Source organism: Centrocercus urophasianus, unplaced genomic scaffold (assembly GCF_019232065.1).
Source record: "Centrocercus urophasianus isolate 14NV4802_14NV808 unplaced genomic scaffold, USGS_Curo_1.0 seq_21, whole genome shotgun sequence".
Classification (NCBI taxonomy): Eukaryota; Metazoa; Chordata; class Aves; order Galliformes; family Phasianidae; genus Centrocercus; species Centrocercus urophasianus.
This window is the reverse complement of record NW_024884767.1, coordinates 2773958-2787155: the sequence shown is the minus strand read 5'-3', so window position 1 is coordinate 2787155 and position 13198 is coordinate 2773958. Positions and strand designations below refer to the sequence as shown.

Genomic DNA, 13198 nt, shown 5'->3' with positions numbered 1-13198 from the left:
CAACTTATTTATAAGCCCAAAGTGATCGAGTCAGCTCTCTTTGGAGTGACAGCTCAAATCCAAAGTGATTGAGTCAGCTCTCCTTGGAGTGGCAGCTTCTGGGTCTGGAATCTCAGCAGAAACTCTTTTGTTTCTATCTTCCTGGCCTTGCCAGCAGATAAGAGGGAGCAGGGAGGTGCCAACTTGTATCTCGCCTTCACAGGATGTAGAGGTGTCATACCATAGTCTCCCATAGCAAACAGGAGTTATTTGGTCACAGGCTAGGTTTTCCGCCAGTAGACAGTCCTGAGCACTCTCTTCTAAAGGTAAACAGCTTCAAAGAAATGTAAAATTGTCCACACAGTATGTTGATTGCCAAATGACAACACCCATCTCTCATCTCCTGCAGTCTTATCACAAGAAATACCACAAAAAAGCAAGCTTTGAGCCAAAAAAAAAAAACAAAAAAAACCAAAAACAAACAAACAAAAAAAAAAAAAAAAAACAAAGAAGGATTCATACAACCCATTGTAGACGGCCACCAGATTTGTCACAAATGATTTGCCCTTAGTGAAACAACACTGACTGTCGCGAATCACATTTCTTTTTTCTGAGGATAACTAATTTTTTATCATGGTCTGGAGTTGTTTTACTCTTGTCTCCCATTCAAATGGGAAATTTCTGAATCTTCTATTCGTGTTAAAATGCATGCAAGTTCTTTGCTTTGAAATGTTCAGGATTACTACATCCATAACTTAAAAGGCTATGAAGAGACAGTTCTACTCAGTGAAGTTCTACTCAGTGAAATTCAGGTTCCCCCCCCATAATGCAGGGAAGAATTTTGTGAGAGAAAAGTTAATGAGTTAAGATGATCAAAACTGTCATTTTCCAGCTCAGCCATAATGAGGGCATTAAGAGATGTGATTTGGTGGTGGAAGTTGATGAGTCATGTTGATGGTTGGGCTTGATGATCTTGAAGGTCTTTTCCAGCCCAGATGGTTCCATGATCCTATGGATGTGAATTACCCATTGTGCTTGCTTCAAGGGACAGCCTTGCCGTTCCTGTAGAGATGAAGCTGCAAAAGCCATATGTCTGTTACCTAATTCACTGCACAGGATCCTCCATTAATTTAGGTAATCTGCCTCTTTAGTGTCTCTGTACTCACTTTGTAGTCGAAATTTATGCAGTTTGGTGTTACTGAACAATATAGCTGTTCATAATACCAAATCTAATAGGAATAATGAGTTCCAGCAACTCTTTCTACTCCTAAATGCTCTTCCTTAGAGATGTCCTTTATTTTGGAAACACCTTTGTGAAATTATCTGAATAATAGTAAAACCAAACCAGAAGATGGGGATGAGAAGCCTGAAATTTAGAAGTAATGGTTTACTTCCCGTAATTATGTATAACCTTAACATAAACAAAACATGGTAAAGCATTTTAGGTTAATTACTGAGAAAAAGGAAGAAAAGCCCAAACTTAAGTTTCTTTAAAGGCAGTCTCATTTCTCTTATCACTCTAATTTGCTTGTCAGCATGGTTTACCACTTTGAGCCAGATCACAGTTTTTTGCAAGAGTTCCTTGCTGATATTCTGTACCAAGGCTATTTTTTCAGGTTTGATGGTGCTTGCACTTCTCCTGGACAGAACCCAGGTCTGTCAGTCCAGTTGGTCACCCACTCTCATATTTTCACCTCTTGGTCTGAAGTAAATGTTGAAGTCCTTCGGCACTGAGGCTATAAAGTTTATGGAAAAGATTCTTATCTTTCAGATGTTTGATGGCTGCTCTTTTCAATATAATTTCAACCTTTGTGTTTTTTTGTTTTTCTAGCCAAGACTATCATTCATTAGAATTAAGATTTTCTTTAAAATCCATTTCCATTCTACTGTTAGTTTTCCACAGCTATAAATTTTGAAGTCAGGAAAGAAGCTTAAGCTCACTTTCATCTGCTTACTGTTAGTTAAATTTCTGTGTTATTAAAAGTTTCCATACCATATTTGTCATTGTATTGATTTTCCACTTTGTATCTCTGCTGGTCCTTTAACGCCTTTGCCCATTTGTCCTTTGCACAGTGTTTCAGCAAGTAATTTCTTTGATGCTGTCTCTCTGAACTGCTGTCCTCTGCAATATTCTTTGCAGCTGAGGCTTCTTATTTCATTGGGTTTCTCCAAATAGCTGAAGTTTTCTTTTTCCCACCTCAACAATCTCCTTCATTTGTTTTGCATGTTACCTTAGTTTATTCTAACAACACATAATTATTAGTATTTTAATTTGAAACCAGTGATATGCTGGTTTGTTTCTTTTTAAGGACTGTATCTCTGCAGAGCACAGCTGGATGAAAAGGATGCCCATCCGGGAATCCTGCTGAGGTTCATTTGCCTGACCGTATTATCTTCAGCTCACCAGCAGCACTGCAGTAGCTTTGTGTTTCTATTTGTACTTGAAACTTCAAAACAATTTACTCAGTGCAAGTTTGACTTTCACGTATTTTCTTAGGTTGTATTTTGCTGCTAACTTAGTAGAAGGTTCTGCAGCTTGATGTGCATAAGCAGTAAACTTTGTAATACTAATTCACAGTTGTTTATATTGCTACCACTGAGCTCCAATGATTTAAGGAAATCATCCTTCTCTTAAACAGAAGAGTGGAGCAATAAACAATGTCTGCTAATGTTTCTTTTACTGATTGCATGTGATGGAGACAGCTAAACTCCGTTAGGAAATAAACATTCTGATAAGGATAGGAGATTGCTTTGAAGATTGGCAAGCATATACCTACATATTTTTCGAATGTGATAATTGTCAGTGGTATAGCAACACGTTTGGCATGACTGTTTCTCTTGCCAGCTTAACCTCTAGTATTAGATAATATTCTTGAGTCTTTTTCATCAACACTGTTCAAAAACAGTTGTCTCAGTGATGCAATCTGACTTACTCTTTTTTTCCATTTTTCTGCATCACAAAGCCTCTTGTTTGAAAATGAAGTATTCCAAGTATTTCTTTAGTTTTTACTGTAGTATATGCAAAAACATCATAATGTACAGTCATGTGATTTTAGTGTTTACTTCATTGCTTAGCACTGTTTTACAATGCTTTGAGTTTCTAAATCGCCAGATGAAAGAGCTGTAGTTACCTAAAGGCTAAAATGCATTAGTCTTCTATCTGTTCTTCTTGTAGAGTACTCTTGTAGAAATCAGACGTTTGTGCTATGTTTCTTCAATATTTCCAGAAATGGACAGCTGTATAGGTGCTATTCATCACTAAAACTAATTGACTAAATAACTGAAAAAAAATGAGATTAAGAGGACACAGACAGTAACTATGCCTAATGCCAGGTATCCTTGTGCAAAGCATGGCTGATGTGAGCCTAGAGAGACATCTCAGCCCTTTCGTAATGTTTCACTAAGCTATTGACTATATGACAAAGAGACTAAACTAGAGCAATTTTTAGATTTACAGATTTATATATGAAATGTACATATTCAATGTATGTATAGCTTAAAATGGCTACTTCTTACTATTTTCTTAGACTCCTTCTGTAGTCAATGGAATAATAGTCAGGAAATAACTCATCATACCCTAAGCAGTTGTCTGAATTTCCTATTATGGACCGTTGAGATGTGACCTAACTTTATTATTCAGAGAGACAATCAGCTTAAACTACAAGATGCATTTTATTATGCTGAGAGTTCTGAAAGGTGAATCTTTCCTTTTTTCTTTTTTTCTTTTTTTTTTAAATATGGCAAAGAAAATAATGTTTTTCATCTCATATTGATCAGCTTGGTTGTTTTAATGTTGTTTTCTACTTTTCATCTGGTACTTGCTATTCCTCTGTTATTTCACCTGCCTCCTTCTGGTCTGTTTTGCCGTATATGCGAGTTTATTCTTAATGAGTTCTGCAAATTATTACCACATAGGAAACTACTATACTGTGGAGTTTCATAAATGCTGAAAACAATGCAGAAGAAGAAAGTTATGAGTATGGTTTTATTATCTTTTGAATTGTGTCATTAGCAAAGCAAGTATTTCTATCAGTGAAGTAGACAGTATAGTGATTTCTGTCTGGCCACCAGCTTAAATATTTTATTTTCCTACCCACGCAGTGGAAAGAAAAAGGAAATGCTTAACAACGTCTTAATTAAGTAAGGACTTGAAGTACTCAAAATCCGAATAGGATAAAATGTTAGCTTAAAACCAATCTAGTAATTAATTTAATGAGAAAATTACATGACTTTTAGAAGGCCTGGAGAGCTGAACAGCTTATTGTGACTGTTCTTTGAAAGATACTGAAGTTTTCTATTGGTATTGTAAGCTTAAATACAATGTATTATAATTGAAGGGGGTGAATCTTTTTTACAGCACTAATAAACCATAGCCATTACCAGCAGATCAATCAGGAAAGCAACCGATGTCCTTTACATTTATAGCACAAAAGGTCTTTTTCATTTTTCAGAAGCAAGGCTGTCATTCATTTTTAATTACAATTTCTAACTAGCAGAAAAGTAAGCTTGCAGATTACAAATAGAAAAGTTGTACAGAAATAAACCTTGCTTTCTACCATGTTTGCTACTGGGTTATTGGAAGCTGTTTATGGTCAGTAACGTTTTTTTGATTTGATTTTTTTTTTCAATTCAAAATTTATTTTCTTGTTGTTTTTTGAAAGGTAGCTTTCATTTTCTGCTTGAAGTCCTTAACTCAGTTTTGGCATCTCCTTGATCTTAAGTTGCTATTGAGGAGTTTCACTGACTAATACTCTGATCAGTTTGTTTGTCCACTGCTTGCAGACACATAACAAGGCAGGCTGAGATTAAACTATTAATACAACTCTTTTTCTTCCCAGACTTTCCCAGACACTCACTATAAATTTTTCCTGTAGAAAGTCGCCAGTTATAGAATATGATGGTAGCAGATAAATAGTCCCCAGTGATGTAGTCAAAGACAAAACCAGACAAAAAGAAGTACCCACTAATAAATTGCACACTGTTAATTATATCTAGTTTGCACTGCCTTGGCTGGAATTCTAAGCGGGTCACCTTTTGCCCATAAGCCTCATAGTTAGTTTTGCAACAAGCTGATCACTTGTTGGTTCTAGGACAGTGTAGGTAGAGGTGAACAGCAAGTAATTTATTTTTTTTAAACTCTGAACAATTCCTTTTGATACCATTGCTTTTTTAATGCTACTAACGTGCGCACAAATCTTGGAGAAGTGGTACTAAGAGATATGCATCAGTTTCCTAGTCACAGTTTCCTGTCAGCACATATTTGATGGCCACTCCAGAGGTCACTCTCTAACCCAGTTTTTCTCTCAAATCAAGTTAAATTTCAAGTTAAGTGCATTATTCACATTAATAATGTTACTAAATTGTGCATTTCAGCATTGCCCTTCCTAAATTGCTTTTGACTTTGCAGAGCTCTCTTCTGCAATCCATTTTATGGAAATGTGTATAGTGGTAATTGAATTTAAGCCTCAAAATTAAATAAGGTGGCATAAAATTTTGGTTTATTTTGGCTTTTCAATGCTATGTTTGGGCTGTATTTTGCCAGTTGGGTATGAAACTCTAAAACCTTGGTAAAACCATAGATTTTACTTGGCTAAATGCAAGGAAGATTACTAGAAGGACAGGAGGATGCAGAAGATCTTTTTGCAAGGTGTCAGGGAAATGAGAAACAGATTTAGCATATTTGTTATTTCCTGGACTAAGAATTCATAGCGTAACAATTTCATGAGCAAGTGCAAGCATTAAAGAGTCCATCTGGACTGTAAAGTAGTTATGGTTAGGATTTTAGGAGAAAAAAGTTTCATTGCAAAATATCCTATCGTGTTCAATGAATTGTTTCCCACTTCTTCTGTTAAGTCTTCTGTAAAAAAAAATAAGAGGTTAACTCTGTTCCAAAGCCTGTCCTTGAAACATAACAGATTCATCATCTCCACAAAAATTACTCGAGAAGTTTCTATAAACAGTTGAATCATATCTAACTCTAAAGAGCTGCAAGAGAGCGCTGTCAGTTCTCTTTCTAATTTGTGTTTTTTCTGTATCACCCTCCTGCAGATGAAAGTTAAATTGAATAATGACTTATTTCCTATTACAATAGCAGCTTTATATCTTGCTTTAAAAAAAAAAAAAAAGAAAAGAAAAGAAAAAAAGGGAGTCTAAGCAAAAACTCCTTGTTATTCTGAATTGTGATGTACATAGCATGAGAGTCTGAAGTATATTTTGTAACTGTGCATTGACAGTGGGAATTTAACTTGACATCGACAGCAGCACCATCTATAAAAAGGCACACATTAAACTTGAATGGAAAGATGTTAGTTTTCACTGTTTTAATTTCCTTTGAAATAGTATTTCTCCTTATCTGTGAATCGAAACGACTAGTTCTGTATAAAACAACAAAATGGATGCACAGTTTGCTTGGTAGGAATACAGAAGGAAAAGCTGCAAAGCTGTTTTTCACACCTTCTTCCATGGCAGTATTTCAAAACAGCACCTACTTCTTCCAGATAAAACTGTTAATTGTTTTTGTAGCTTCATCTGAATTAGTTTTAGGCTCATGTGGAACTGGACACAGCCATCTGCCCACAATACTTTCAATCCAGATCAGACAAAAGAATGACCAAGAAAATACAGATGAAGGAGAGAAACGAAGCGACCTTGGCAAGGCCAAGTATATTGAAACAGCAAAAAATGCCAGATGTAAAAGCACACAAGACAAAACGTGATGCAAAATCAAAGCAATAGAACATTGTGGAACAAGGTCTGGTTCTGCTTTCTGATAGCTAAATGCTTTTTATTCACTGTGCTCTGCTGTTTTTATTAGCCCATTGCATTTGTATAATATTTTCCAAATGTTATTTCTTGACTAAGCAAGGCACTTTTACGCTTTCTTCATATATCTGCCAAGATACTGTAAGTGAAATACACAAAGGTTTTGGGAAGCTACTCCTCACTGGGTTTGCCTCTCAGTTTCGCATTCTTATCATTTTAGTCTTGATACCAGTTTAACAATTCTGAAGCTATATTATGATATCCCAGTTCACTTCAGAACATTTTTGTCCAACATCTGCTATTCGTTTTCCTATTCTGCTCCCCATAAAGTAGATAAAAACAGATTGGTTCCTAGCTTGGACAGAAATCTTGTATATATTTTTGTTTAGTAAATAATGAAATTGATGCAGAAACACAGAGGAGCTTTGATGGCAAATAAGCCTGACATAAATATGAATTCAGGGATGACTGACTACCCTGCAGCCTTCTGCAGAGGTGGGGTGCTTTACTAGACTGACATCACCTAGCAGTGAGAAGAAGAATGAATCAGCCATGTTTTGGCTTGTTACAGCATCACGTAAGAGTAGATATGAACATTTATCTTGCTTCTTCTGAATCTTGACTAGATCACTGTTTTCATCGTGTATTTTTTCCCAAATAGCATCCCAGTCATAGTTTAGTGTTGGTCTCAGCACAATACTAAATATCTTGTATTTTTTGTTTTTATTTTCCATGTTAACTCAGATGTGTCTACACTATAATGTATTGTTCAAGACCTTCTTTCTACCCTTCTTAATAACATTCATCCTACTTGATCCTCGAGTAACGCAAGAGCAGTTTCCCTGTCAGAAAACATGACAGAGGAGAAAAACCTTAGCAGAAAAGATGAGAAGGAGAGGAAGAGAATTTAAAAGGGAAATGACTGTAGACACAAAAATACTGCAGCTAAACATTCCTTCAATTATCTTAGTCCTGTTCAAGAGCACCTTGAATCTTTTAATGTAAAGTGCCAGAATAAGCTCTCAGAGGAATTCCTCACCTATTTCGAGCCTATGTCTGGGTGTGTAACTACTTACCAAAGTTGAGAGCTATGCAGCATTTCTAAAGATAGAAACTAAGACAAATTTTCTTGGAATTGGGCCATGGTTTCTAATCTATAATTTATCTTTGATATTTGGACAGAGCACTAGCTGATTTGGTAGTGCTTTCGACCTTGTTTGACAGTTTTCCCTAAAATAAGTAAGCTAATGGGAATACATGCTTTAAAAGTTAGTCCTGCGGATTACAAGAACAGCCTGCCTAATTACATCCTATACATAACCAAGTGTTAATTGCTTTTGTTGTTAGAGTGATCTTCTTAAAAGCTTCATGTTTAATTAACCACAAGATATATTAATCCTATTTCAAACCAGCCTTTCTTTGTTGTATAATTAAGCAGAAAAATATTTTCACAAGTAGAAGTTAATTCTATATTTAGCTCACCACAGGAAAATATCTCTGTAAAAAGCACGGATTTGTTTTTTCCAATGACAAAAGTAAAAATATTTAGACTCATCTTAGTAGGTCTTCTTTTTTGTGAGGTACTGAGAATTAGAACTCACAAATACTGTTTTCGGCTACGAAGTATTAAGAAAACTATCAGAATATTTTTTAAAGGTCTTAACCACAGATGGTTCATGATCCCCTTTGGCAACAGAAATGTTACAAAGGCTTTACAGGGTATTAATAAATAGAGAAACAGGCCCTCACTGCATATTCCTGTTTCTGAATTTATTTTGACTGACTTTAATTTGTGATATTTGTCTTGTTATTTGGCAGGTGTATTGAATTTGAACACGGTGCTGTTCACCACACATAAAATACCATTCATACGTAACGTGGAGCATCCTGACCTTTTAAAAACCTCTGTAGCGTTTTGCAGGAGTAGTTAAGACTCGCTTTTTTCCAGAGATGCCAAACAGATTCAGGTGGGGTCATGGCATAGAGCCAAAGAGTGAAAGTAGGAGGTTTTTAGAAGTTGTTTTTTTGAGTCACTGGCTTATCAACGTTACAGTGTTGAAATTATGAAATTCACTGACACAACGAATTGGCAAAGCATGGATGTCTTCACTTTTCTACAGTCAAAATGGGCTTCAGAGCATAGAGGCTTCACAGATGAGGTATACATGCAAGTCCACTGCAGAAGGAAGCCTTGTTGTTTTCACTGTCTCTCACATAGCATAGGTACTTCATTTAGACCTCAGGAATTAGCATGATTATTTTTCTGTGTATGAATATGTGTTAAATGTTCACATGTGTACCATGAGTGTGGTGAGCTACAGTGACAGAACATGAACGCTGCAGTAATATGGCCCTGATGGATGGCACGTCAGGAGAATGTGTGCCAAATCCAAACAAGCTAATAGGAGTGTTAGCTTCAGCAGCAGTAAAGAGGTGTCTGGTGACAAGTGAACGAATGATGCATTCATTTTGCTCGTTGGACAAGCTTGCCTATTTCCTGCCCACAGATCTATCTCCGCAGGCAGAACTGTTTCATTCCAAATAAGCCTCAGAGCAGCCTTAAAGCAGCTGCCAGTTAGTTATTAGTGGTTGACCATTTTTCACATCAGCTGCCACCAAATTGTTTATTCTTTTCACTTCCTCCAAATGCACGCTGATATAAACTGCCAGACCAGAATTGGATTTGCTTTGTGTTCTGAAATACATCAGAAGAATTATTTTTATTTGAGAGGATCTTAGAAGGCTTGTTTTCTGAGGTTTACAGCAATAATTTGTAGTCCTAGAAAGTAATTTGATATTAAAAATTAAATTCTTGTTTTATGAGAATTTAAAAGTTCTTTAGGGATTATTGGAGAGTTTTAATGTGGTTCCATTTATTTCCTTTATTCCTCTTCATAGTGTACGTAATTTTGTGACACTAGAGCAATCTGACCCTATAACAGGATGCAAGTTAATGTTTTTTATGCTCTAAATTAGTTCTGTATTTAAAATATATGTCATGAAACACAGGAGAATGAAGACAGGGTCTTTTGAGTATTTTGCATGTCAGAATTACTGTGTATCCAACTATGTGCATGGGGGAAGGCACAATGTTTTTTCTTTTTCCACTATATTGTTTTAATATTCAGGTAACATTCTACTCTTCTGCAAAACTGTCATAAGATAATATTTGTTTTTGTGTTTTGTTTTGTTTTTTTTTTTAACTTTAGTGAAACAATAATGGCACCTACTATTAAGGCAAGAAAGGGTAGGTAGTGAAGGAAGCGAAGTGTGTATTTTTAACTCTCTGAAAAGTCAAACTTCAAATGGAGTAACAAGATTCCAGGGAAAAAAAATGAGCACATGGAAATAAATGTTGTCATGTTTTATAAAATGTTGCACAGTGTCTAACTCTGTGATTTAAAAAGGTCTGTCATCCATTATGGTAGCTCACAAGGAAGGTGAAAATCGGGGCTAATCAATTTACATTGCAGTCCTCTCTTGTTTCCCTTTTTATTTTGACTGAAATGAGGACTGAATTCTGGGAATTAGATGTTACTTCTTGCTTTAAAAGATACAAGCAAGTTAAACTTTAATGCACAAAAAAATAGAAAAAAAGGAAACGTTAAAATTAATTATTCAAATTTAATTTGTTCCTCAGTTTTATGGAGATCCGTAAATCTCATTTGAGCCCAACACCTCAGTCATTTAGGCAATAGTCTTAAAAACTGGATAGAGAATATATATAAGGAGCTTTCTAGACAGTGTGATCATCTGTCACTTTACATTCTATCACCCCATTATTTCTCAGATTAAATAGAAATGCTTAAAAAGACAAATCAATGCCTGGATTCTAACAAAGGCAATTCTTATAAAATGCAGATCTTTTCACTGAACCCCATTTAATTTTAGCCATCCCATAGCAGGGATAGAAGTAGAAACAGACAGTTCTATTATTATGTTATATTTATTTGTTTATCACATCAACTTTAGGAGCACATTGCCCACAGAGGACTGTAGGATTGGTAGAATTTTTACAGCTGAGAAACAATAACATACAATGTCTTTTTACAGAGCAGCATGTATCCAGGATAAACAATGTCTACCAGAGGCAGAAGAAGCAAACTGGTATATATGCATGTGTGGGAGGCAGGATAAGAATCAGTGTTGTGATGTTTCAAAATAAAATATCAGAATCTTGATCCAAAATGTAGCAAAGTCTGAACAGATGCTGGTATTTATTTTCATGTGGTTTTCCACAGTACCCATAACCCATGGAATAACCCTGGAAATAACCCATGCTGTGTGCTGAGGTCACTGGTCATATGCCTCTATGTTACTAAACAATTGCTCTTTTTAAGTGCAGGATTAGTATCCATACCATCTTGTAAATAATTTGGACTTTAATTGCTTAAAATATTTGAGACTTTTATTGGTTTGTTTTGGGGTTATGCTGTTATTCTTTTGCTGTTGTTTGTTTGTTTTGTTTTGCATTGTCTTTGACATTTAGTCAAATCTCAGGACATAACTAAAAAAAGTCAGAAATGACAACATTTGAGAATAGCAGTCAGTACATTTCTAGAAATGAAGAAAACATCCCATATACTATGTAATTTTATTAAGATCAAATACATAAGTAAGCTTACCACCAATTCAATTGAATTGAAGAGGATGTCTATTTATACGATTGTCCAGATGTGATCAGAAAGTAAGGTTATTTTACCATGTAACATTTTTTCCTGTGTTTTTTTTTCAAGTCTTAGTGATACCACAGCCATGATGTTTAGGTCAGCTTAGATCTAACTTACTTAGTAATTTTCACTGCTTGTGATAGCACATGATCTTTGCTTCCTGGCAGAATAGAACTGTGAATATTTATCTCTCAGAATTCTAGGCAGTAATGGTTAGTAGCAGTTGTTCTGGAAAAAACACTGTCATTCTATTCTCTTAAAAGAAGACAAAAAAATGTATATACTGTGAAGGAGCTTAGTATCTAAATCATAACTGTCCAAGAAGGGGGAAGATGTAAGTAGCTAAAAGTACTAGCATTCAAAATTGCAGTAAATATAAAATCTTACCATTTACAATGACTAGCAAGTACCACTGTTTTTGCCATAGTATGAAAGCCTTCCAGCACCTCCTCTGCTAATCCATCCTTAGTGAAGTAATGTAGAGACTGGAGAAAGGGGACAAAGTTTGTGTGATAGGAAATACATCTGCATTATAAGTGAGCATTGATCTTACTTGAGTCTATGCTACTTGCCACACAGAATCTGCATGAACTGAGCATGTAGGAATTTTATGCATTCTGCACTCCATTTATTCCTTGAACTGTCCATTAATAGAATATGAAATACTGCCTGCTGTATATGGATTAAAGAACTGTATGGGTCTGAACTTCACAACTGAGTCTAAGTTCAGTGTAAAGATTGAATGAAAGGTAAATGATTAAGATGACTGTAAGGAAAGATAAAAAAAAATTGTCCCACCTTGCGTTTAACTGCACTGTCTGTCTTAATTACTTGGTTATACATTTGTTTAGTTCCTTTTCTGAGGAAAATTTGAAACAGGAGAAAAAATGAATGTAAAAATGAAACATTCTGGAAAAAAATAAAATAAAATAAGAGTTCCTATTATGAGAAGTAGAGTACATCAACAGTAGAGGTCAGGTTAACCAAAAAAATGTATTCACTGTTTGGTTTGCACAGTGCAAAATAGTCCTGAGAAACTCTAACCAGTGTTTTCATAACTATGAGGTGTTGATTTGAATTCAGTGGAGAACCAGACAAGACCTCTTCCTGTTCTTAGAGAAAGAAATGGTACATGGTAGAAATTACCAAATAGGCAAAACACATTAGACTCAAGAAATGCCCTTAAATGTAGATTGATGGAGAATGTTGGTGTGTGAGGTTGAATCATGTTTACTTTCCCTTTTCTCTCTGATTTTTGACCACTTTTGGAGGCAGAATATAGGGCCCTTGACTTGCACCTGTCTAGATTGTGCTTTTATGTTGATCTTCTGCAGAGACATCTACTACATGCATGAAGGTGCCACAATGGTAAGAGGGCACAAGCCAAAGAAAAAGAAACTGAACAAAAAGGTTGGGACAGGATAGTGGTACTTCATTGAGATTTCTGTGTAATTGTTTGTTTAGAGAACTGCTTTCAAAAACTCCTTTTCCACATAGCTGGAAGTAAATCTTCAGTTCTTCATAACAAATGTGGGGCATGTGCATCTGTGTTCTGTCAGCCAAACTAATTTTCTCCACTGAGCTTGCACGACCTGGCTGACTTAGAAGTAGTGACAAAAGACTGACTTATCAGCCACATGGATGTTATTCTGATGTTATATAACTATCAGCTTTATTTCTACAGAATCATATCCTGCAATTGTCTTTACAGTGGGACTTTCTGTGTTTTACAATCATGTAAGGACTTCATACCAGTAAAGTTCCTTACTGTGAGCAGATGCCTCCAT

The 13198-nt window shown here is 35.6% G+C and overlaps 1 protein-coding gene across 1 annotated transcript in view; it reads left to right on the top strand.

Moving 5' to 3' along the window:
* The window catches only part of EDIL3 (EGF like repeats and discoidin domains 3), a 270179-nt gene that overhangs the window by 219807 nt on the left and 37174 nt on the right, over positions 1–13198 (top strand). The window lies entirely within an intron of this gene.